This window comes from Rhinolophus ferrumequinum, chromosome 20 (genome assembly GCF_004115265.2).
Source record: "Rhinolophus ferrumequinum isolate MPI-CBG mRhiFer1 chromosome 20, mRhiFer1_v1.p, whole genome shotgun sequence".
NCBI classification, from domain to species: domain Eukaryota; kingdom Metazoa; phylum Chordata; class Mammalia; order Chiroptera; family Rhinolophidae; genus Rhinolophus; species Rhinolophus ferrumequinum.
This window is the reverse complement of record NC_046303.1, coordinates 29,027,988-29,054,602: the sequence shown is the minus strand read 5'-3', so window position 1 is coordinate 29,054,602 and position 26,615 is coordinate 29,027,988. Positions and strand designations below refer to the sequence as shown.

The window sequence follows — 26,615 nt, the reverse complement described above, 5'->3', positions numbered from 1 at the left end:
AGCTCTTAACCAAATGTAGGATTAAACAGTTTGCATTGCTAAGCATGCTTATTTTAGATTTCAACTCTAGAGTATTAGTAGCTGGAATTACGTCATTAATATAGCAGCATTTTTGCATAGTTTACTAAGACGATTAACAATTTTCCATGAATCAACAGCAGCTAATAAGGACTCTACAGTAAAGTTCTCATCTCCAAATCATAAAAGCAATAACCACCCCCCCACACACACATACACAATAACAGTTTATCCTTAGATGCCAAGTACCATTTTAAGAGGTTTACATGTGTTTACTAGTCTGATCCTCAGAATAATTCTTTGAGATAGATACTATTATTCCACCTCCATAGTACATAGGAAGAAGCTCAGACTGAGTGACTCATCCAAGGTTACAAAGCTAGCAAGAGGCCAGGCCGACATGAGATCCCAGGCAGCTGCCTCCCAGCTTTTATGCTCTACTCACTTAAATATGTGCTTTCTTATTTCCCTTCTTGGTGTTTCGTGATGTAGTAATTTGCTTTCTCTTAGACACGTAAATATTCATTTGTGTAGCACACATATCGTACTCTGAATGTGAATGTGAACTACTGGCTTTTTTATTACGATTTTTTTTTTTCCATTGGAAGTCCAGCAGATATTAACCTGGAACTTAATTTGTTGTTTTGGTTCTTAATTGTGTTTGCTTGCTTATTTGTTGATTACTATTTTTCTTTGTTTCTTTATATCTCGTACTCTGGCAGATATATCAAAATGAAATGAAAATGAAGTCAAGTTCATTGCATACAAAATTTTATTTTTCTGTACTTCTGGAAAACAATGGAAACAGAAAAGCAGCTTTCATTTTCCCATAAAGAGAAAGCCTAATTTTGCCAGCCTCGCGTTTGGAGCGGGATTTCCTCATTTCTCACTGCAGTATTTCTGGTTGCTTTTCCCCCTTTGGATTTCTTGCTGGAGTGAGTCTTTCTGTTCTGTCTCCACACCCTGTTCTCTCACATGCCTGCGCTCTTTGCTTGCTGGATGGACCATCTCCTCTGCTGCCCTTACCTTGTCTGTTCATTCTCCAAGGTCAGCGGATGGCAGCTTCTGGAACAAGGCCTGCGCTCTCAGCTCTGTCAGGAGGACTTACTGCCTTCTTTGTCAGCTTTATTTCCTTGGCTCATTTGTTCATTAAACTCCTTTAGGACAACTTTCTTTTTCTTTGTCTGTGTTTTCTTGTTTCTTTCACTGCTAAGTCCTCAGCACCTAAAATAGTGCCAGGTCTGTATTAGGTGTTTGATGTTTGTTGAATAAAGGCATACCTACAAGCTAGCACTTACCATATTATATTTAATAATTTTATACATGTTTTTCTCCTCCCCCAGATTGTAAGCTTCTCATTTTATTCATCTTTATATTTTCTCCAATGCCTGTAATGTATTAAGTAGTCAGTAAATGTTTACTGAATTAATGAATGAGTGACTAATTAGTACATTTACATCTCTCTGGTATTACCTGGAGATGATTAAAAGGAGGGGGCACGAATGGGTAGTAACTAAAAGGACCAGTGAATTGTGAATTTCTGAACTCTGAATCAAGAAAGGGGGAGCAGAAACACCAAGACCAGATGTCCCTTTTCATTCATCTGTCCAGAAGTGTCGCTTTTGCGTGCTTGTAATTTGCACATTTGGGCATACTAGTCAAATGAGTCCCAGATACTCATTTGTCCTTCCAAGTTACATGCTAAAGAAAATAGTTCTAGAGATAGAAAGCCTCAGTGAAAACTCCATCAATTTGCTTCTGTCAGTTAGGGAGACTTAAGTGGCATTTACTTCTACAAAAATCTCAAAAAACAAGTGACTTCCAATGTCTGTTTTTTTTTGTTTGTTTGCTTGTTTGTTTTTTTAGGATGTAGAGCACTTTATTGAATTTTAAGTTTTTGAATGAATCAGTTATGGAAGAACCTCAGAAATGTTATACAAGTTCATTACACGGGGTGGGAAGGGAGATACTTAAAGATACCAGCTATTTCCTTTTCTTCACATGCCTGAGAGGACCTGCCTCCCTCATATGATGGGTTTTCCGTACATGTCAGATGATCCCTTCACAAATCAAATGCTTGTAGAATGCTCACTGTCTACCCAGCTAATTGTTTCGGTGGCCTGCTGTCCTTGGCCAATCACATTTATTTGGAATATTTTTGTTCATTTGTTTGTTTGTTTCCATAAATAGTGGAGGGAATGAGAGCAGGGTAGAGGGAAACGGATTAATATAGAGGAAGCAGCATGTCCTAAAACAGAGTTCTGACAGCATCGTTCTAGACATGGTACAGCATGTTCATTATGGTTGGAACACAGTTTCCAGGAGAGGAACAGGAGTGAAATGGCACTGGCCTGGGGGAAACTGAGCTCAGGGGATGAAGGTGGGTGTTGAGAGCTGTAGGTGAGTTAAAACCAGCTAGCATCATGATGACACTCTTTTCCCATCTCCTGCCCACCACTGTTGCCACCAGCTTTCTTCTTACTGTGTTGATTGACTTGGATACAGATTCATGATTTCCAGCCTTAGCTCAATGCTCATGATGACTTACCTCTCTTCAATTTTTTCAAACTTATTCCTAATCCGCTACTTTTTAAATTATCCAGTGACCTGGATACATCTCAGCTCTCATGACCCCCTCCTTTAAAAGTAATCATCTATACCCCTCATCAGTTTTCTAAGAAAATAGGTTAATACCTGGCATATGTTGCCTCTGCTTGCCTCTCTCCACAACCAGACTTCCCTCCTCCACCTCCAGCCCCCATTACCTTTCTTTCTGCCTCAGAGAGAAGTGTGTCTTCATCTTTTTCACAGCTGACTCTCTTTTGGGGCTCTTGAGCTATCCTGATGCTCTCGGACCTTGCTCTATGTTTCATCTTTCCTATTCCTTCCTTATTACAGGCTCTTTCCTTTCAGCTTATAAAATTTTCAGATCTCTCCTGGCCTTAAAAGTCTGTTCTTTGACTTTTCTTTTTACTCAAGATGTCCTCTATTTCTCTTTATTTAAGCAAGGGAAATGGTCTGAGTATTTAGAAAGATGACTCTGGCTGTGATGTAGAGAAGGAAGTCCAGGAGGGCAGACATTTGAGGGAAAAGCTCTGTCAGGGGGGTGTTGAATTCAAGTGATTGTGGCCATGCACAGCTTTGAGAGGCATCAAGGAGGAAGAACTGGCCAGACTTTGAAATTGAATGGAAATGAGATTTGAGAGAGAGAGAGGGAGAAATCCATGATGACTCCCTGAAAGAGTAAATACAGACAGAGGAGCAAGTTTTAAGGGTAAGATGATGAGTTCCCTTTTGGAAGTGTTGAGGTGAACTGCTCATCCAGTTGAAAAAGCCAAATACACATTTGGAAGTATGGGAAGTGTGGTCTGCAGCTCAAGGAAATATTTGTTCTTTAGAAATAACTGGTAGTTAAAGACATGTTGGTCCATCTAGAGTTAGAGTGTTGGATAAGGTTCCCTAGACATGCAGTGAGAAGAGAATACAGGCACACTTCAGATACATGGCGGGTTCGGTTCCAGACCTCCATGATAAAGAGAGACGTCATTTTTTTGTTGCTGGAAGGTCTTGCCTTCAGTTTGTAAAAAAGGCAATACCTGTGGAATGCAATAAAGCGGAGCGTTACAAAACGAGGTATGCCTTGTAACCTACCGTGATTCCCCCAAAATAAGACCTAACCGGAAAATAAGCCCTAGCATGATTTTTCAGGATTACATCCCCTAAACATAAGCCCTAATGCTTCTTTTGGAGCAAGAATTAATATAAAACCCGGTCTTATTTTTGGGGAAACATGGCAGGTGAATCACGGAGAAGGTAGAATAAGAAGAACCTGTGAAGGAGACTGAGCACAAATGGCCAGAGAGAAAGTAGGCAGGCAAGTAAGAGGTACGTCTGTGTGCGTATGTAATTTTCGTTAGATTTTTTTTCCCTAGCTCCTTGAGGACAAGGATAATTGTATGGCCACCGTCTAGCAAAACCTGGCAAAATTGTGTAGACTCAATGAATATCTACTATATGCCGTTATTGATGGCGTTCAGTGAAAACAAAGAGTCATTGCTTGGTGAGAACCTAAAATCACATATTGTAGGGTTTCTGGAAAGAATGGGCTTGTAAATCAGATCGTTTGGAAAGGTGTACAAGTAGTATCACTAGGAGACATGGAAAGGCGGGTGACCAGCATGGTTAGGGCTGCAGTCACTGCGGCAGCCACAGGATGTTTGCAGTGAAAACCTGTTCATCGCCGCAGGCGATATTGACTGCTGTCTTGTGTTAGAGAGGGATTGTTGGGAGCTTTCTCCCTACAGTTTTGCCACCAACGTGGAGGTTCAAAAGTCTGAATATTTTCTTTTTTTTCTCCATAATATTTGATCACATTTAGGTTGCACTGCAACACTTTAGTCATGAGTCAGAATTAAAAACTCTTCATAACTAGATTATATCCTATGTTTCCACAAAAAAATCATCTTAGGGGGCAGGGGTGACATTTACAGCAATCAAAGAATTCATCCAAAGCCACTAACAGCTTAGCACGGCCTCACATTCGCCATGGCCCACCTAGGATCTCCGTGGAGGGTGGGGAGGAGATGGGCAATGCGTGCTCCGTGTTTGTAAATAAGTAAATTATACCTTTACATAAATATAGGGGAGATAGGGGAGATGTGATCAAACATTTTTTAATTGATGTGTTTGAGAATATATTTCGGAGACCTCAAGTATAAACCATAGACGTTGATTGAGCAAGTCAGTAAATTAGGAACATTTAGAAGTTTCTTAACAAAATTCTGTCAATAACTTTAGCTATTATCCGATTCCAAGTGTTTTAGTTGAAAAATGCAGATGTGTGCCTTGACCTTATTTCCACAGTATGGATTTTAACTGAGACCATTAAAACTCAAGTTCAAAACCATTTGTTGCCGTTCTTGTGAACACACTGCATCTTTCTCATGAACTACCTAAAGCCTGCCCGTCCACATACGGTATGTCCTTTACAGTCATCCTTTAGTCACAGGCAGTTTAAGCTCTTAAATAGTATCTTGCTTTAAAAGGTAGGCTGATGGCGTTTCTATCTTCTGGTACATCTGGTAAGTTAATATATACAGTCTCCGTGAGTATCCTGCAGGGACCTGTTTTTACATGCATACAGGGACGTTTATGTAGAAACCAAAGGCCATGAATCAGAAAGACACAACTCTTGTTTCTAGTGTACTGGAGGCTTTAAAAAATTGGCTTTGAAAAATTGAAAGTAGTGTGGTTTGTTTTTATTGTGGAACCGATCAGGAAGAACAATTTACAGTCATTGCCATTCTTCACAGCTGAATGGAGTGGAGGTGCCTGCCTCGTGAAATGGAGCAGCTGCGCCGTTTTCTCTGGGCTCACAAAAACATTTGCTTTTTAATCAAGAACTTTGGATGGTGGGGTACAGTTTGTTTTCATGACGGAAGTGGTCAGTTGTGCCTTACCATACAGCTGTAGTGTAATTAAGAAAAACTGTGTGAAAGTGGATTAAATATAACAGAAGAAGCCCTTAGAAAGGGGGACGGGGTGGGGGGGGTCACCTTAAATTTAGACTTTTTTCTTTAATACTTAAAGGCAGAAATACCACTGTAATTCTGGTCTGCAAGATTTTGCTGTTTCACAATATTGTTCAGTTCTAGGAAATATAAGATGCTCTACCACAGAATAATTATTTTTGTAACCAATGCAAAAAAGTACAAGTTTGAGGATGATTTAGCTTATGAGAGAGCTGCTTTCAAAATAAGGAACTGCACAGTTATATTTATGTTAACTTTAATGCATTTAAAAAATTTCGTGATCTTTTGTAGAAAAACAATATTGAAACTGCTTTGCATATAATTTGCAACATTAGAATTATCTTTTTTAAGACCAGAAACTATGAAATTTACATTTTTTTCTTGATAAATTTTTAAATGAATTAGTTAAATAATAATGAAATAAACCGGCGAAGTGTTGATTTGTTGTAGTTAAATGTGGAGCATTAGGCTGTCAATTGCTTTGAAAAGCATACACTTATTTTATGCAGCAGACTTTGAAATAAGAATAGACATGCCTTAATTTGCATCACAGTCTACAGTAGCAAAAAAACTTAAGGTCAGAGGGAGCTGAATTTTTAAAATAACTATTGTGTTCACAAGTAACGAATATTTGTACCAGACACTCACCCATGGTAAGATTTTATACTGATTGTCCAGCACACTAAAAAGCAAAGATTTCACCCTAGATAAAACAAAGGTGCCAGGTTTAGGTTTGCTCTAAGAGTTTATCATGTACTGATGATTTTCTAGGGAAGACTCTTGGGCTTTATTTCAGTTAGGGGAATTTGGAAAGCTGAATGGAGGGAGGGGTTGTGCAGGGAATAATAATGCCAAAGCTCTAGCTGTTTCTAGCCTTGCAGCTCTATCTTAGGTGTTTTCCAGAAACCCCAACCGTCATTTCCCTCCCTTTCTGGTGGCTGCTCTCTCCTCATTCCTTGTGTCTTTCCTCACTAGAGGCCCTAAGAAAACAGAAGCAGGCCTGAGTTCACTAAATGGCAAACATGGCTGCAGCTTGAGCGTTGGTGTTTCTGTTTGCAAACTGAGCCCTCGGGTGCACGAGACTCTTATGCAGACTCCATCCTCTACAGAGCATGAGCACAGTTGGGTTTGGGAAGGTGAATAGAGGAGCGTGTAGGGTGGATTGGCAAGGTACAATAGCAATTAAGAAACTGTCCAAGGCCAGGTTTTAAGGTAAGAATGGACATGAGAGCGTTAAAGGTATAGTGCAACGTGATGCAGTGGAAATTACTGGAAATTCTGATTACTGGAATTAGAATCAAGAGATCTGGATTCAAGTCCTAGCTAGCCAAGCATTTTGGGAAAGCCATTCTCTCAGCTTCATTTTCTTCATGTATAAAGTGGAACTGCAATACCTGTTCTACGTACCAAACAGGTTGTGAGTCCTAGAAGAGAAAGAGAGAAAGAGAAGAAAAGTGTTGTGAGGTAGTGAAGTCCGATAGTGTAATTATGGAACCACTCAACCCATTTGTCTTTCTTTTTGGAACTCTTGGTAGCGAAGGAAAGGGAACGCAGCAAATATTAAATTTTACAAACAGATTCTTCCTCTGTGAGTGCTCAGAGATCCTCAATAATCCCATTGTTTATCCCTGTTTGATCCCCAACCCCCCCCCCCCCCCGCTTCCCCCACAATACCAATTCCAAACTCTTTCACCCTTCTCAAGCCCCACCCCACCCCCAGACCCACCTTTCTTAATCTCAGGAGATCAACTCCTCTCATACTTTTCCAGGAAGGTTGAATAAGGTCCTTGAGCTTCCCTGGCCACCATCACTCAACGTCTGTTTTCATCCAGTTTGCTTATCACTTTCTATCTCTGTCTTGAAAAAGGTAAACTGTGGTCTTGACACATTCTTACCCCACCTCATCTCATACTTTGCTTCAATCAGTTATCTGATATCCTGTTCTTTTACTCTTTCTCTACCTGGTCCTTCTCCATAGTCAATAAATTCTTTGAGTTCAATATCATGTGTGTCGCTTTCATTTTCATTGCTGAAATTTTCAAAAGAGTGATTTGAAGCTCCTCTTCACCATTCGTGCTTTCTTTTGATCCAGTCTAGCTTTGGTCTGTCATTGTATTGAAACTCCTGTCTCAAAGACCATTGTGTCTCCTTAAATCTAGTGACCATTACTCTATGTTTGTTTCTATTGGTCTCCATGGAACGTTCTATGCAGACTGTCAGCTTTAACTCTCCTTTGTTTGCAGCCATTTCCCTCTGTCTTCTGTGTGTCAGTCCATTGCTTGTTCTGTTCCAACTGCTGTTCTCTTTGCTTCAGCCCCTAAGAGCAGATGGTCCCTAGGATTCTGCACAAGGCTCACACAATATACAAAAATTAATTCAAATTGAATAATAGACCTAAATATAATATCTGAATCTACAAAACTGATAAAAGAAAATATAGGGGAAAATCTTCGTGACCTTGAACAAAGATTTCTTAGATATAACATAAAACATGATCCATAAAAAAATTGACTATCAAAATTAAATTTTCTGGTTTTGGAAAGAATATGGAGAAAGCCTCAGACTGGTAAAAAATATTTACAAAACCCGTATCTGATAAATGACTTTTATCTGGAGTATAAAGAACTCTCAAAACTCAATAATAAGAAACAAACAGCCTCATTTTAAAAAATGGGCAAAAGATTTGAATAGATACTTCATCAAAGAAGATATATGGATAGCAAATAGGAACACAAAAAGATGGTCAACATCATTAGTTACTAGGGAAATGTAAATTAACACCACAGTGAGATACTACTACGCCCACCAGAATGGCTAAAATCACAACTGATCGTACCAGGTGTTGATGAGGGTGTGGATGAATTGGAACCTGCATGTATTGCTGGTGGGAATGTAAAATACCACAGCCGTTTTGAAAGTTTTGCAATTTTTTAAATACAATTTATAGCTACTATATGATCCAGACATTCTACACCTATATATTTACTCAAGAGAAATGAAAGAACATGCTGTATGATTCCCTTTATATAAAAATCTAGAAAATGCAAAAGTGTGGGGATGGAAAGCAAAGCGGTTGCTTGGAGATGGGAGTGTGATGTAGGAGGAATGGATTACAAAGGAGCATGAGGAAAACTCTTCAGGATGATGGATGTATTCCTTATGTTGATTGTGATGATGCTTTCACAAATGTATATATATGTCAAAACCTATCAAATCTATCACTTGAAAATGTGCAGTTTGTTATACATTAATTATACTGCAGTAAAACTATAAAAACTTATACAACTGCACACTGAAAAGGACAAATATTACAACATGTAAATTATCCCTCAACCACCCTGACTTAAAAAGAGCATATTGGGGGCGGCCGGATGGCTCAGTTGGTTAGAGCGCGAGCCCTGAGTGGCGGGGTGGCCGGTTCAATTCCCACATGGGATGGTGGGCTGTGCCTCCTGCAACTAAAGATTGAAAACGGCGACTAGACTTGGAGCTGAGCTGCGCCCTCCACAAATAAATTGAAGGATGACTTGGAGCTGATGGGCCCTGGAGAAACACACTGTTCCCCAATAAAAAAAAAAAAAAAAAAAGCATAGGGGAAGATTAAATATGGGGATAGAGGTTGCAAAAAATTATTAAAAGCCAATCTCAAAAGATTACATACAATATGATTTCATTTGTATAATATCCCATTATATAACCTCAAATGACAAAGTTATAGAGATGGAGAGCAGATTAGTGGTTGCTGGGGTTGGAGATTGTAATCATGGGGAAAACTAGGTGAAGGATACACTACTATTTTTGCAATGATATATAACTAATCTATAATTATCTCATAATCAAAAGTTTCTTTTAAAAATGCCTTTTAGATATTATTGTGTTCTCTAATGTGAAACAAAGATAGCATGGCAAAAAAAAAATCATCATTTTTTTATATCTTAAATCAATAATAATGGTTACCATGCACACGTTAGAAAGTATGCTGTCATGGAGATGATTACAACTTAACATTCAGTGTTGCAGATAAAAGAAAAAGCAAGAATCATTTTCCAATTTCTGGTTCCCCATCTAAACATTTAGTATGTTAATTTTTCTTCCCAGAGGTTTTTACTTAAAATTTTCTGACCAGATAATGCATACAATTGGTTCACACATACATAAAAATGGATACACTGAAAAGTCTTCTTCTAACATCTATCTTCCACACAGTTCATTACACCCCCCAAATTAAACAACTAATATTAATTTCTTGCATATTGTTCCAGAATTTCTTTATGTGTATATAAACTAATGCAAATATGTATTTTTACCCTTCTCCCTGCTTTTACACAAAAGGTAGTTTGCTATACCAAATATTTTGTACCGTGCATTTTTCTCTTAACAGTATATCCTCAGAAATTTCCCAGGTAGTACATAGAGAGCTTCTTAATTCTTTTTCTTTTGACAGTTGCATAATATTCCATTATATGGTCATGCTATACTTTATTTACTCGTCCCCTGTCTATTGACATTTAGGTTATTTCCACACTTCCACTTTTGTAAACAACACAGCAGTGAATATCCTTATACATATGTGAATTTTCCACTTGAACAAATATATGTGAATATATGAAATTGCCAATATTGACTTCTTTTTAATCTAGACACAATTTTATGTGGTTCCATCTAAAATCTGGAGGATATAGTTTCAAATGTGTAATTTCTTGAGACAAAGTGCTTTGTGTCCTTTGGATTTTCTAACCCACCACCAGATATGCACAGCAACTTGGGTGCTTTAAAAAGGGAATGGAGGACCTTCATTTAAATGTTCTCTCTGGTGTAGCTGTGGGGAAAAGACCTGTGCTCACACAGGGATGTTTCTCCATTCAGTAACAAGTCTAGCCGTCATCCAAGTCTGCCAGGCTTCCTTGCCTGTTAGTGCAAGCCTTTGCTTTCTCCTTATTAACAGACATAAGAATAGAGCTCTGAGATCCTTTATCTTTCCCAGGGGAGCATTGAAAAAATATTTTTATCTACTATCAGTTGTATCCTGCACTGGTCTTCACAATTACTGCAGCTTTAATATTACTACATAACATGTCTTGTGCAATCTACTAGGTTCTCTGAGAAAGGCTGAGTTTTCGTACACATGGCAAATAGATGGAATATATTCTTCTACACAGTGAACTAACTAATGAGTCTTGGCTTCTCCAGTACTGGCTGTGTGTGTGTGTGTGTGTGTGTGTGTCTGTGAGAGAGAGAGACAGAGAGCGAAACGTGGGAGGAGGGCAAGGAGGGAGAGTAAATATGGCAAAATTTAACAATTGGTGAATGTAGGTGAAGGTGAATAATCTAGGATGTTCTCTTAACAGTTTTCAAAATAAAAAGTAGAGAGAAAGCATATTCTTTGCCAAGATTACTTTGAATTAGAGTCTATTATTTCTAGTTACCTATTATATTCTTGGTTTGTGTTTTGCTATTTGTAGATCAAAAGACACCTTAGAAACTCTGCCCCCAGATTAAAAACAAAGTGAAGATAGCAGTTTATAATTTTTGAGGGTTTCTTCTGTGCCATATGTTGGGCTAAGCATTTTATGTGGATGATCTCATTTAAGCCTCTTATCAACCTTTTATTATCTTCATTATTTTTTAGATGCGCCACTCGGCACAGCACAGCTAAATTACTTGCCGTCAAGTCACACAGCTAGCATGTGTAGAAGAGCTATTTTCCACCAGACCTGCTGTCATTATACTTGACCTGGTCTTTATTTTGGCCTGAAGTATTACATTTTAAAGGGAGAGGTTATCGTTTGGCTAAAACTCTTACATCAATTACCTGATCCAGATAATGTGATAATCTGAAGGCCTCATGAAAGAATACAAATGGGTATACACAGAGAGGAAAGTGGACAAGTTCCTTGTCACATTAATTTGCAAAGCTCGATGAAAAAGAACTGCTTTGTATACATATTGTGTTCAAAACCTTCCTGTCCCTTTTTGAGTTGCTTATTTTTGTATACACTTACGAGCCTGCTAAGGCGCATTATTGTTCTTTTTCTGTATATTTCCCGTACTTTTCCCTCTCTACTGACTCCTTTCCATCAGAACTTAAATAGGTTCAAGCTTTTCCTGTCCTAAAACCATGTCCCTTTACTCCACACCCTCAAGCCACCACCATCTCCTCTTCAAGCTTTACTAACAGATTACTCTTATAAGATATTGGGCGCTCTTTTCCTGTCTCCTGCTAGCTCACTTTAATTCTCCCCAACTCCCAAACCCACATTCCCAACTACCTGTTTTCCTTCTAGCTATTTTTCTATGCTATTCTTGTATTCACAAAACAAACTATATTTTATGTACAGTTTTGTAGCTTGATTTTTTTCCACTTTAATATTATGGAGACTTTTATCTTGTCATTAATTTTGAAAAACTTTTTCCTGATGAATAGCATACATACAGAAACATGTATAAGTGATAAGTCAGTGACTTTTCATAAAATGTCATTGGCATCCTGATCGAGAAATAGAAATGATAGAATCATAGAATCTCCCCCCAACACTCCCCTTTCAGTCACTTCACCCAACTCCCCAAAGGTATTCTGACTTCTGAAGGCATAAATTGTTTTATGTGTATGACATGTATGTAAATGGAATCATAAAGCATGTACATTTTGTGTCTTGCTCTTGCACTAAAAATTCTCTTTGTGAGATTTCACCCATACTGTTGTGTGCAGTTACAGTTCATTATTCTCCTTGTTATAGAATACTCTATTGTGTGAATGTATATTAATAAGTTTTAAACGTAATGTTAATGGCTGCATATTATTCCATTGTATGGATTTGCCATTATTAGTTCTATTACCTTTGTCAAGTTTTCACTATTTAGAAATAACACTATAATGAACATCTTTGTATAAATACTTAAAATAATTTCTGTTCTCAGAGTAAATTCTAGAAGTGCATGTGCTGGCAAAAATGATATATGAACTCTTTAGAACGTCTTGATACATATTGCCTAATTGCTTTCTAGAAAGATTATACCAGTTTACTTTCCTATTAACCAATACCTGACACAAAGGTTTTCAATAATTTTGCTGACTTGCACTGAATGTACAAGTTTTTTTTATATCCTAGAATCCATTTCTGAGTTTTTCGAGTCATTGATCTGTCTTCTTTCTAGTTCATTATTGTTTTAATTAACTTGGATGTTTTTTAACTTGGATTTTTGAAAATTTAATAATGTATATGGCACAAATTTACCTCCTTTATTCTTTTTCAAAATTATGTGATTGTTCCTTTTAAATTTTTACTAGTATAACTTTAAAATAGGTTGCCAAATTCAGGGGGAAAAAGTGGGGATTTTAATGAAATTACCTTACTGGTATTTCTATAAATTTATGTGGGGAGAATTGACATATTTATATGTACATAATTCTATCCAGGAATGATTCTATATTTATTCAAGTATTTTTATTAAATGACCCTCAGTAAAGTTTTATAGGTTTATTCATATAGGACCTGGTTTTTTAAAAATAAATAAATAATAGAAAAAAATATTTCCAAATATTTTATATTTTGTGGCTATTGGGAATTGGATAATTTCTTTCCATTATATTTTATAACTAGTTATTTGAAAGCTATTGAATTTTATATGTTAAATCCTTCATATTGAGCTCTTATTAATGCTAATAGTTTTTTGTTTGGGTTTGGAACCATTAATGATTTGGGGCTTGGGACCATTTACTTTCTAAATTGAGAAAGGGAGAAACTGATACCTGGACTAAAGAAATAGGAAAACAGTAACCTGGAAAACTATTTTAAAAATATAGAATTCTGATCATTTGCAAAACTCCATTGTTTTTATGCATTGAGTTACTATCTTTGTCAAATCCAAACCACTTTCTCTAGCCTTGTATTTTGAATGAAGAAGTAAGCCACAGAATTAAACATAAAATTAATAAAGTAATTTCAAAATGAGAAAATAACCTATCGTTACATTAAGCAAATTACTCATACAATGGAAAACCACATTAGTTACCATTTGTGTTACTTTGAATTTATTTTCCATTCTCTCATCTTTTAAACTTCCCTTTTTTTATCTGTTCTCTATTTTGCTTCTCTATTTCTTTTTAGGTATACAATAATTTGGGATGATTTTGTTTTTAATAATAATAGAAAATAAACTTCAGAGTAAATAGGGAAAATAAAAATCAGTTTTGTTTTCTGTTTTTTTTCCCCCCCTGTATTCTCATATACCTTTCTGTTCTTCTGGATATTTCTCATGATTCTTTGTCTCCTCAGGCCATTTATCTGAAACCTTTACACTTAGGCATGTGAGATACACATTTGTGTTTCTGTCACATAATGTCTTATGTATCACCAGGGATAAGAAAATGTGTCTAGGTTGTGTACATACATGTTATTGGATATAAAATAAAAGTAAATTTTTTCTTAGTTTACTTTTAATTAAAAATTTTAAATTTGTGGTTTCATTATTTTTTCTTCATTTTAAATTGTAGGGATTTTTTTGTTTTGTTTAATCTTAAGAACAGTTTTAATACCTAGATATTGAGCCACGAATGTAATCAGAATAATACTTTAATCCTAGTTAATCCACATTATTGACTTTCTGTGCCTACATCAGCAACAATAGTAGAATGTCTGGTACAAAATCTCTTGTGTGGATACACATACTCACTGGCCAAGTCTGATCTAGAAATGAACTATACTCTTTTGAGATGGCAGTTTTGCTGAAAAGACTAGGGTCTTGCTTGATCCTTATAAGAGCAGTCTGGTTGCACTGTCTCTCATCTAATTTGTAAAATGAAACTAGGTCAGATCAATTACAGATAGTTGTAACTACCTCTAAGTGGTCTGTAAACCAAGGATGGTGTTATTACAATACATAGTTCCTTTGTCAAAATAATAAGAATTCACTGTCTCTATAATGGCAGTAGAATTAGAGTATGAGAACTTAAGAATCCTATCTTCTGTAGAATAGAAATTATAGTTTTAAAAAGGTAGATACTATAGGGTGTGTGTCTGTGGGTGTTTGTTAAGCTTTGGGGCAGGGAGGTGAGAGTGAGAATGAACAGTAAGGACACTGTGTTCCAGATCTCGGTTATAAAATGGGGTTGGGAGCAGGGCTGGAGAACAGTAGTCAAGATAAGCTCAACATTTGCTTCCCTGTTTAACTACCAAGAGTTTTCGTTTAAAAAATGAACTGTTGGAAATTGAAAAGGTAAATTGATGTGCTTTCATTAGAAAGATGTAAAATGAGTCCCAATTCCTTAAGAGAAGATAGAAATGAAACAACAGAGCCAGAAATAATTACACCAGTGGAATACTTAACCAATAACAAAACTGCTTCAAGAGGCACCCTGTTACATGTGGTATTCAGTTTGTTTTGCCCAGTGTTATAAAATGGTTCATGTACTTCTGGGAAAGCAAAACAAAACCAGAAATAGGCAGTGTACTCTCTCTACTCTAATTCAATACACTCACAAAAAAGAGGCAAAATACTGAAGAAGTTGAAGACTATCAATGAATCCATTTGCTTATGATAGTAAGCCATTCCGAAGGTGGATATTGTTCATGGAGAGAATTCAGAGTGAACTGTTTCCTTTTATAATTATATTAGAAAAAATGTAGATCTTGGACTAGACAAAGTTTAGTTTGAATACTGGCTGTATTACTTAGACATTTTGTGAGGTTGGGAACTTTAAAATAATCTTTTTTTTGTTATTTTCTCCACCTGTTGTATATTATTCCTTTTTCATAAAGTTATTGTACAGAGATTCCTTTCCTGAAGTTGTCACAATTTCCTTGAAAAGTAGAAAAAATGATTTGCTTAAAATCTTTTGAGAAGAAGTGCTATATAAAGAAAATAAACAGGACCAGCCTGGTTACACATTACTGTATCCTCTGAATGCATTTTAAAATTAATTTCTGCCTCTCCTTCTTGAAAGTTTCCCTAATTATGTGAACTGCGTTAGTGTTTTTGTTGCATGTGCAACACCCCTGGATAACTGGACATACTCCTTTCCTGTAGAGTCATTTACAAGTGAAAATGAAAAGGTGAAAGTAAAGGATGAATTCTACTTGGTTGGTGGTTAAAAGATTCATTGAGATCTCTATTGCTACCTCTACCTCTGTCTCTTTATATTATGTCTATGTATTCTCACCACCTTAACTTACTTAGTTTCCATTTATTTTGAAATAATTCAAACTTACAGAAAAGTTGCAAAAATAGTACAAAGAGCTTTTTGTTTTACCATTTGAGAGTAAATCAGCAGTATGATGTGTCATTACTTCCAAATACTTTAGTGTATATTTCCTAAAAGCTGTGTATATCCCCTATATCACTCATCAAAATCAGGAAATTCACCATCAAAGCCATAGACCCCCATTTACATTTTGTCCAAATGATGTACTTTATAGCAAAAAGATCCAGTTCAGATTACATGTTGCATTTAGTGGTCATGTCTCTTTAATGTCCTTCAATCTGGAATAGTTCCTCAGTCTTTCCTTTCAACATGTAGACACATTTGAGGATTACAGACCAGTTATTTTATAAAATATCCCTTAGTTTGGGCTTGTCTGACCTGTCCTTGAAATTACATTTAGGTTATGCATTTTTGTTAGGAATATCACAGAAGTGATGTGTTCTTCTCATTGCATCCTCTAGGGTACTGCACCATTCCTGTTTGTTATATTATAACAAACTTAAGGTCACATTGTGATCACTTAAGGTCATATCTATCAGATTTTGCTACTGTAAAATTACCCACTCTCTCTTTGTCAATCAGTATTTTGGGGGGTGGGGCTTTGAGACTGTGTAATATCCTGTTCCTTATCAACCTCCCACCTACTGGTTCTAGCATTTATCTTTGTTTCTTGGCTGAATTAACTATTAGTATGATAGTTGCCAAATGGTAATTTTCTAATTCCTTCATTCCTTCTCCATTTATCAGTTGGTGTTCCACTACCAGGAAAAACTTCCTCCTCTCCTTATTTATTTATTAATTATTTTATTTATATCAGTATCTGTACATGGATTTTGAAATTATTATTTGTGGATATTGTTAATGGACATTGAATGGATATTTTAATATGTTATTTTAATTATTTATTTTGATACTTAAAATAGTCCAGTTTGGCCAGTGGGAGCACCTTCCAATTGTCCTCCTCATTCTTTAAGCGCTTTATGGCACAGGCAGATGACCCAGGCCCGTCTTTACCTGCCTTTACTTCAGTTGTCCGAACCAGTCCAGTGCTGTCACAGCCTGCCCACGTCCTCCTCTCCTCACATGGGCTGCAACATCCTAACACTTCCTATTGCTGGGGACTCAGTTATTCAAGAAGAGAGAAAGGAGGAAACATTGGGAAATAAAAATACTAGCTCACCAGTCTTGAAGAGGAATAGATATTTGGGTAATTGGAAATGATGGATAAGCCTTAACTAATTTATTTATTTTACTTTTGGAAAGTGTCTTAGTCCTTTCGGGCCTCTATAATAAAATGCCAGAGAATGGGTAGCTTATAAACAACAGAAATTTATTTCGCACAATTCTGGAAGCTGGAAGTCTAAGATCAGGACCCCCAGCATGGTCGCCTTCCTGTGAGGCTCCTCTTCCTGGCTCAGAGCTGGTGACCTCTTGCCAAGCCCTCACATGATGGAAGGGGCTAGGGAATCTGTGTGGGGTCTCTCTATAAGGGCACTAATCCTATTCAGGAGGGCTCCACCCTCATGACCTAATCTCCTCCCAAAGCGCCCCTCCTGCTTAGGGGGTTAGCAGTTCAATATAGGGATTTTGAAGGGATGTTTTCAAACCATACTAGAAAGTTTTTGTTTTCTACTGATATTTGAATATAGGTCCATTTACTGTTTTTGAGAACTCGGCCTACACCAACCAAAGTTCTCCAGCTCTTTATCTCATTACATGTGTACACTGTCTCACAACCTGAGAAACTTCTTATCAAGCACACGATTTGCTCTAATCTTAGAATCAGGCTTAACAAAGAACCCTGTATTTGATGCTTTTCTTCCTGACTTGTTTTGCTATGAGATGGGTAGGTAAATGCATGGTCTACAGAGCAGTTGGCGCTGTATAGAGAAGTAAGCATTCAGTATTTTCCTCCTCAGGAAGCCTTGTTGGGAGAGCTACTTCTTGCTCTTTCCTAAGATTCTGAGGCTCTGCCAGTTGCCACTGTGCTCTGTTTCCAGGGGCTTCACTAGGGTGAGTGTGTGTTCTCCTAGGGTGAAGAGGGAGACTTCGACAGCTATAGGAGACAGGCCTGCTGTGTTAAGTCTGGAGGTGGTTAAAGTGGGCAAGTGGTGGAGAAAAGGAATTTGATGGAGACGGGTTGATTTGAAGGAAGCAACAACTCTCAGACAACTTTGTATGACAGAGCCGATTGGTTAGATGTTTGTCTTTTCCATCCTAGTCCTTTAAGCCTTACAAAAATGTTACTGGAGATTGGAACTTTTTTTTTTTATGTGTCGCAGTTAGGCACGTGTCCAAATGAGTTCTAATTTCACTTAACCAATCCCTGGAAGACTACTGAATTTATTTGAAACCATTTAGTCATGAAGATATAAATATATAGTGGATATTTAATAAATGAATCCTAATTTTAGAATATCGAATTTATGAATCTGAGCAATTCTGTGCAATTTGGTGGTAATAAATGAGAGATACAAGTTTAAAATTGATAAACCATATACAATTTTCATAACTCTAAAATGACAAGTGCTTTTACTATTTAACCAGTCTTGAAGTTAGTGATTCCTTCTTAACAAATGAACTGCAATTTTTTCTGAACATTACAACTATTTTTAGAGGAATTTTAAAAATATCACAAATATGTTAGTCTATATTTCTAAGGTAGTACTATGATTTTAAAGGAGGTATTTTTAAATTTGTCAAATACATATCAATAATAAACTTAAAACTACAGCATTAAATACAATAATTTAAAAACACTTTATCAGAATTGCTTTGGAATCTCAGCACCGCTTATATTTCATGCAATTACCTCAAACTCACTGTAACTACACAGAATCTGGTGAAATGTCTTCTCTGGTTTCAAAGTCACTGTTGACCCTTTGTCCTTGTTCTTCTATCCTTACAAACTGCTGGGAAGTGTTTCCAAGTCTCTTAGAGCTGGTCTACCTTGTCCTTCGTTATTGCAGAAATCCTGTCCAAACTTCACATTAGAGCTGTGATTATTGATCTCTCCTTAAGCCTTTTGTTCAGCCTCGACTGTTCACCCACTTCTAAGAGCTATTAATAAACTTATTTTTTACCAATCGTAGGACATCATCTTCAACTTCCTTTATATATCCCGTGGTTTCATCAGAAACTTTTATTTTTCAGAGCCTATCTCCCACCCTTCTCTCAACAATGCCACGTTTGCTGTAATGCCTCAGTCAGAAAATAGCCATTTCATAGGACCTAGTGTGTGCATACTTGGAGCCGATCTCTGTACTAGATGCTGAGAACATTGTGGCAAATAAAATAAGCACGTCTTGGTGGAACTGGCAGTCTAGTGGGAACAACAGCTATTAAACAAGTGAGTGCATATAATTAAATGATTGCAAATGTGTCAGGTGCTTTGGAGAAGATTGTAGGGGGCATGGGTTCTCTTGGGGGAGTTTTGAGATAGTGCGGTTGGAGCTGAGATGTGAAAATTGAGAACGTAATAGCTGGTTGAGGAGCATTTCAAAGATTGGTCCTTGCTCTTTCCATCATCACTTCCACCCTGTCATCAAGTAAATTCTCATACTTTTTAGCCATGCCACCGGCTCACTCTCACCAGGATGCTTCTTTCTTCAATGGGCTTTTGCCATGTAACACCTTTCAGATTTTGTGCCATCGACCTATTTTGGATATTGAGCTCCAGAGTTCAACATCCCTCAGCTGTTAGATTAGGATCTACCAGTAGCTGGCTCTCAGAGTCTGATTTGTGCGCTGCCTCCTACCCTGTTACTCTCTCTTTTTTTTTTTCCCTTAACTCTTCCGATTTGGTGGGATTTCTATGGGAAAAAGAAGCACCAGCCAGCAGTGGGGACCTCAGTTTATTTGTTGATTTTTGAACCCCTTCCCCCAAACACCTGGATTTCATTGTCAGCTTCCCTCTGCATTCTAGTGACATCAGGGCTTAAGGGGATTGAAAAATGTCTCTTCCTCAGAGGAAGTTTAGGTATTTTGCTTTCGATCATTAAAGGACACACTGTGAAGTTGTGAGCTGTGAAGTTCTGCATAATCTATAATTGTGCTTTATCAGTTTTTCCAGTACTTTATATTTTAGATTTCTTGTTTCAAGTTATTCAAAAATGTCAATTTTTATAGCCAGTAGTTGAGATTTTTATAAAGCATAGCATATGATATTCAGTATTACCACTGTCATTACCTGAGACTGTAAATGCAAATCAGCTTGCAGGTACAGGTCCATAGAAACAGCCTTATGCACTCGTACAGAGTGATCAAACGTGCACTCCTGGTATAATGGTTTTCATTTTTTTTGTGCATCGTATCATTTTAAAGTGCATTGTAACAGGACAGCTGGTCAAACCATTTCTTACAGCTGGGCACTTAAGTAAGCCCTCGCCTACCCTAGAGCAGAGAGAAAGAAAACACAATTTCTTTCCCTTGATTTTTTCCTTTTTTCTTTATATATAGATTTATTAAAATGATAACATGAATATGGGATAAAAACTAAATATAACATCTGTATCTGAACACTTATTAGAACAAAACTAATACACTATTGACCAGTAGTAGACTTATCTTTAACTTCTACCATTTTATTGCTCTAGAGGATAACACATCTTATTTTTAACATGTTTATTTTTAATTGTTGTAAAGTACACATAAGTTTTATCATCTTAACCATTTTTAACTGTACAGTTTAGTATTGTTACGTATACGCACTGTGTTGTAAACCAATCTCCAGAACTCTCTTCATCTTGAAAACTCAAACTGTACCTGTTAAACAACTCTTTATCTGCCCCTCCCTCCAGCCCCTGGTAACCAGCATTCTACTTCCTGTCTCTATGAACTTGACCGTTCTAGGTAAATGGAATCATACAGTATTTGTCTTTTTGTCACTGACTTGTTTTACCAGGCATAATGTCTTCAAGGCTCATCCATATTGTACCATATCCTTTTAAGGCTAATAATTTTCCATTGTATGTATATAGCACCTTTTGTTTATCCACCTTTTGTTTATCCACTGGGTTGCTTTTGGCTCTTGTGAATTACGCTGCTACGAACATGGAGGTACAAATATTTCTTCAAGACCCTGCTTTCAGTTCTTTGGGAACTTACTGAGCCCCAACCTAAGCACTGAGATACATCCTCTCTAAATATTTAAACAATGTGGGAGGGAAGGAGAGAAGGAGGAAGGGGATAGTTATTTCAAAAATTAGGCGTATGATAATGTGTCAGCCATGTAAGGTTATCTCCAGTCGGCGTCAGTGCTTCTCAGTGTTGTCCACGAACCCCCTGCGTTAGAACCTCTTGGAATGCTTGCTAGAATTTTAGATTCTTAGGCCCTTCACCAAACTTTGCAAGTTTGAATCTCTTGTGAGACGCAGGAATTTGCACCCCAGGTGATTCTTACACACACTGAAATGTGAGATGCACTGCCCCACTGCAAGCAGATGTCCCAGAAATTTCCTCTGTTTATGCATATGAAGGCCCTGCTCTCTGTTAACTTTCAGCCCCTGCTTTCCTTTGGGGCACATTCATCCCAGGCTAGCCCAGGATTCCCTTTCTTTCCCTCTCTGTCTGCATATTGTAGCCCAATTAAAAGTTCCCTAAATTTAGCAAAGAATGGCCAGGCCTGAGTTTGCAACCCTAAACTTTGATCCAGGCCCTTTCAGGGTCCTTCCTCAGGATGGTAATTGGTGATTCACTGTCGCTGTCTGCCTGCTTCTAGTCAGTGGACCAGTGAAGAGGTTAGGACTTCCTCCCTCAGGCCTCGCTGTTCCTAAGTTCTTAAAGGGACCAAATCTCTTTTCTTACACGAACACTTTAAATATGGCATAGTAGCCTGTGACCCTCAGGACGAATGGAACACATTTATATCGTATAACCGAATGACAAGTGCGCTATCTATAGCTTCAGTGAAACCAACCAGCTTCTTTTGCATTTTGAAATCAAGCTCTCTGACTTCACCTAGTTATCATCACATCCTGCCACCTCATCATGTCTGCCGTGTGTGGCTTTGCTTCTAATTGTCATCTGTAATTTGTGAGTGATTCATTTGTCTAGTATCAACTTTTCTTCAAATAATGGTGGTGCCTTTTCAGACGTATTCTCTTCAGACTTTTGTGTGACACAAGAGCAGGTTTAATATGTGACTTCCATTAAAAGTAATAATATTGGCTAAGATGCTTTTTATTTTTTTAATGATGGGGGTTGGGGCAAAAAAAAAAAAAGCCCTCATAAGGAAACTTGTTTTGTTATAGTTGGCCACTTGTTTTCATAGTGTGCTCCATACAACTTTCTATTCCTTAACTGATTTGATACTCGCATAATTTTTAGTTTTTAGTTCATTTTTACATCCAAATTTCATGATTTCCATTTGCTTGTTTGAAATCCGCTTTGTAAATGCTGTGAGGGCAGAGATGGTATTGCTCTGGTTCACATGGTGCCCAACATGATATATGGCACATAGTAGGTGCTTCACAAATGTTTGTGGAATGAGTGAAATTTAACTTGAAGCTGATGGCAATATATTTCACATACTGCTAAAAGTTTTCTTTGCAGTTTTCTGTTGTACTACAACTCTTTCATCAATCTATGAACTAAATTTCCTTTTTTTTAAAATTAAAGTTTATTGGGGTGACTATGGTTAGTAAAGTTACATAAGTTTCAGGTGTACAATTCTGTAATGCATCCTCTAGATAGCACACTGTGTGTAATGAGCTAAATTTTAAGAGAATGAGAAGCTTACCTACCTAATATCTCTGGTTGGACCAATCAATGCTGTAGGTGGAAACACAACATTTGATCTCCTGGGGTCACTTCTTTCTCTATGTTGAAAACGGACTGAGCAGAACTCCTAACGCCAACCATTAATTTCACAAGTTTATTCTATTGCTCGGAAAGGAGACTGAAGCCGCGTAGTGTGAGTGACTTGATGCCAGTAGATTTCCAACATCGCTTTGCATTATTGGTGATGGATCAGTGCCTTCATCTTCACCCACGACAGACAGCACATTTGAGTCTTTGTTTCAAGATGCCAGATGACCTGGTAGAGCGAGCCTTATTTTTTTTCCTCTTTACAAATGGAGGCTTCAAGCTGTGCACGCTGAAAATCCTTGCCGTGTCAGTTCTGTTTGTTTTCAGCAGAGCCTGTAGAACCTGTCGTCAGGGGACCGCTCAGAGCAGTCCTCGTAGAGAGTTCTTTCAGCAGCATTTTGGGATCCAGGGTCAGGAATGGTCAGCCCAACTCACTCTCGCAGTATATAAATTTACTCTGATTTAGGAAAGATTAACAAAAAAACCTTTGACGGCAGATTTGTACAGCACGATACAGGATTGTACAAATGTACAGGGACAAAATGAACTCAGCCTTTTGTGTTTCTGGTCTCCAGCCTACAAGTAAGAATGCCTAGGCTTAACTGCTGAATATAGTGTTAAATGCTTCAATGATGTTTTTGGATTGCTTTAAGATCTTCCAGGAAAATTATTACCCATAGCTACAAAGTAACAAGACTCAGACCTAAAGACATCTGTGGAATTCCAGGACAAGTTAATTAAGAGCAGGCCGGTAGGACTATAAGTGTGTCTGACCTCAGTTAGATTCGCTGGTATTCTTACTTCCCTGAGTAAAATGCTTTTAGGTATTCAGTGTGACCCTAACGTTTTAAAGTAGCAAGCACGGTTTTTGCCTCTGTGATTTTAATAGCAGTCATAAGGTTAAAATCTAACATGATGCCTCAAAGTTGTATATAACTATGTATTAAAATTAAGATTCCCACAAAATAGATTGCCTATTCTATTGAACTCTTAAATTTTTCTTCATATTTTAACAAACATCATTTTTTAGAAGCCCTTACTGGGGGGGGGGGGGAGGTGAGGGGGAGAGAGAGAGAGAGAGAGAGAGAGAGAGAGAGAATGTGTGTATGTAGAATTATATTTCTTATTGCCCCTTCCTCCCATCCTGTCAAATCAACAGATGTTTATCAGGAGTATTCACTTCATTATCAGAATGATGCCAGTGTATTAGTTGTATTCTATCCTTAGCGAATTTTGTGTGTAGAAATTTTGGTATGCTAAATTAATAGGCTCTTGGTGCCATTTTAATTTGCTTTTCTTTGATTCCTAGTCAGCTTGAACCTTTTCCTACATTTGTTTGCTAACTGCATTCCTCCCTCTATGGTTTAGCTGTTCCTATTCTGGCTCATTTTTGTGTGTGGGGGGGGTTATAATAGTTGTCATCAGAATCCTGTCCTGAGAGCAGAAGCTCTTGGCAGGACACACGTTCAGCAAGCAGCACTTTTGCTCTATTCCTCCTTTCTTTATTATAATGGGAGTAAGTGGGCAGTATTAGGAAAAGTGGAAGAGCAAACTAAAGTGAGCTGGGGAAGACTTAAATATAAAGTGTATCAAGCTGAGTTGGATAAATTAACTCAAGTTTTAATAAGTAATAGGAAGCCCCATATTAGTAATGATTTGGTATTGGATTTTAATACCAAGTCTGCCGTTCTTTTTTTTTTTTTTTTTTTTTTAAAGATTTTATTGGGGAAGGGGAACAGGACTTTATTGGGGAACAGTGTGTACTTCCAGGACTTTTCCAAGTCAAGTTGTTGTCCTTTCAATCTTAGTTGTGGAGGGTGCCGTTCAGCTTCAAGTCTTAGTTGTGGAGGGCGCAGGTCAGCTCCAGGTCCAGTTGCCCCTGTTAGTTGCAGGGGGCGCAGCCCACCATCCCTTGCGGGACTCGAGGGATTGAACTGGCAACCTTGTGGTTGGGAGGACGGGCTCCAACCAACTGTGCCATTCTTAAGTGGATACAACAAAGCCAACTTCACAACACAGCGGTGAGCACTAAATGAGATTACACGGGAGGGCCCCACCTAGCACCTCTGAGATAGTGACAACAGCTACATGACAAAGGTACAACAGCAGTTGACACCAAGACAAAACCTCTGTCTTTCCCCAACTCTTCTCCCTTCTTCTCTGCGATTAGGGTTTAACCTGTTTTCTCATGTAGCCTTTATAACAACCTTATTGTTTATTATTATTCCCATTTTTCAGATGAGGAAATTGAGACTTGGAGAAGTTAAGTAACTTGCACAAGGTGATGGACTTGGTAAAGGATTTGGGTCGAGATCTGTCAGATTCCAAAGCTATTCTCTGGCCAAAGTGCCAGGCGACCTAGAGTAATGAGTGTGTGACTGAAGCATGAAAAGGAGTTAGTGGGGTGACCATTCCACCATTCTTTCCACTACTTCACTTGGTGAATGACTAATAAGCAAACACTCCCAGAGGGTATTTGAATTTTAAAAGAGGAGCTCATTAACGCTAATGAATCTCTCTAATTGGTGAAATTTGGGGGGGAGATGTTTCCGAGCACTGGGTTTTCTCCTGTCTTCAAGGTGCTGGGCTATCCTTTTCTCCTCTGTAGGTTATCAACTATTCTGGCGTCAGGAATTGTGTAGTGGAATAGTCACATGATGCTGATCTGGCCCAAATGCAACTGGATGGATGAACAGGGAGTTGTGAAAAGAATCATCTAAAGGAAAGTAACTGTGGGGTAGTGTTGGGTGAAATGAATGTTCAAGCGTTAAGTAACAAATTTAGCAATGTTGAGGGTCTTCTAAAGAGCCAGGTAAAAATAATACGTTTCATAATCAAATTTAACTTTGGAAATGTTATATCAGCATTTTCCATAGTATGTTCCTAGACCTCTGCAAGATGTTCATTAGGTGAATAAAATGGCTTCTTAGTCAAATATGTTAATAAAAAAACTTTTTTTAAAATTTCTTTGCTAAAGAATTTCTCAGCGCCTTTAATATGTTAAAGTGCATTGGGCTTTGAGCTTTTGGCCTGGGAGGAGACCACGGTGCAGCTTTCTTTGGTCATCTCGAACCCTGTTCATCCGACACCAGCAGCCTCCACCACACCGCCGAAGTTCCAAGGACATCAAAGTCGTATTCTTGAGGTGCGCCGGTGGGGAAGGTGCCACGTCTGCCCTAGACCCCAAGATCGGCCCCCTGGGTCTGTCTCCAAAAAAGGGATGACATCGCCAAAGCAACCGGTGACTCTGAGAATTACAGTGACGCTGACCATGCAGAACAGATCGGCCCAGACTGAGGTGGTACCTTCTGCCTCCGCCCCGGTCATCAAAGCCCTCAAAGAACCGCCAAGAGACAGAAAGAAGCAAAAAAAAAAAAAACAACAAACAAACAAACCAATAAGCACAGTGGAAATATCACTTTTGATGAGATTGTCAACATTGCTCAACAGATGTGACACCAATGTTTAGCTAGAGAACTCTCAGGAACCACTAAAGAGATCATGGGGACTGCCCAGTGTGGGCTGCAATGTTGATGGCCGCCACCCTCATGACATCACAGATGACATCAACCGTGGCGCCTGCCATGGAATGCCCAGCTAATTAAGAACGACAGAGAAAATATTTCCATTAAAAATCATTTGACAACAAAAATAAAAAGATGCGTTGGAAATCAACTGAAAGGCAACACATTCTGCAGGTTCTTCACATACTTTTGATTAAAAAAAATATTTAGAAATATTTTTTCCAGGTGAACCCCTTGAAACTAGTGTTTTGTGGACTGCATTCTCGGGTAGGGATTTCTAGATAATTCCTCTCTAATCAAAGAAAATAGTTTTCTGTATTCACAACTTACCATTGCAGGCAGTACGCAACGCTGTTCACACCAGCCCATTTCCGGTCTTATTGGACTCTAGGGCATTCCAAGAATAACACCTCTTTTCCCCAGATAAGATCTGAGCAATTTGCAAGCAAAAACAAAGAAAAAAAGATGGAGACCCAGTTCTCATCTTTATTGCCTATAAAGCTAGTGTTGAAGAATGTGACTTCTATCAAGGAG

At 37.9% G+C, this 26,615-nt stretch overlaps 1 protein-coding gene and 1 long non-coding RNA gene across 3 annotated transcripts in view; one reads left to right on the top strand and one right to left on the bottom strand.

Moving 5' to 3' along the window:
• Window positions 1-26,615, top strand: part of UMAD1 (UBAP1-MVB12-associated (UMA) domain containing 1) — a 172,277-nt gene that overhangs the window by 80,052 nt on the left and 65,610 nt on the right. The window lies entirely within an intron of this gene.
• The window catches only part of LOC117012124 (uncharacterized), a 166,120-nt gene continuing 144,766 nt past the window's right edge, over window positions 5,262-26,615 (bottom strand). Inside the window, exon 3 of the long non-coding RNA XR_004421126.1 lies at window positions 5,262-6,973. This is a non-coding gene — a long non-coding RNA (uncharacterized LOC117012124). The remainder of the gene's footprint in view (window positions 6,974-26,615) is intronic.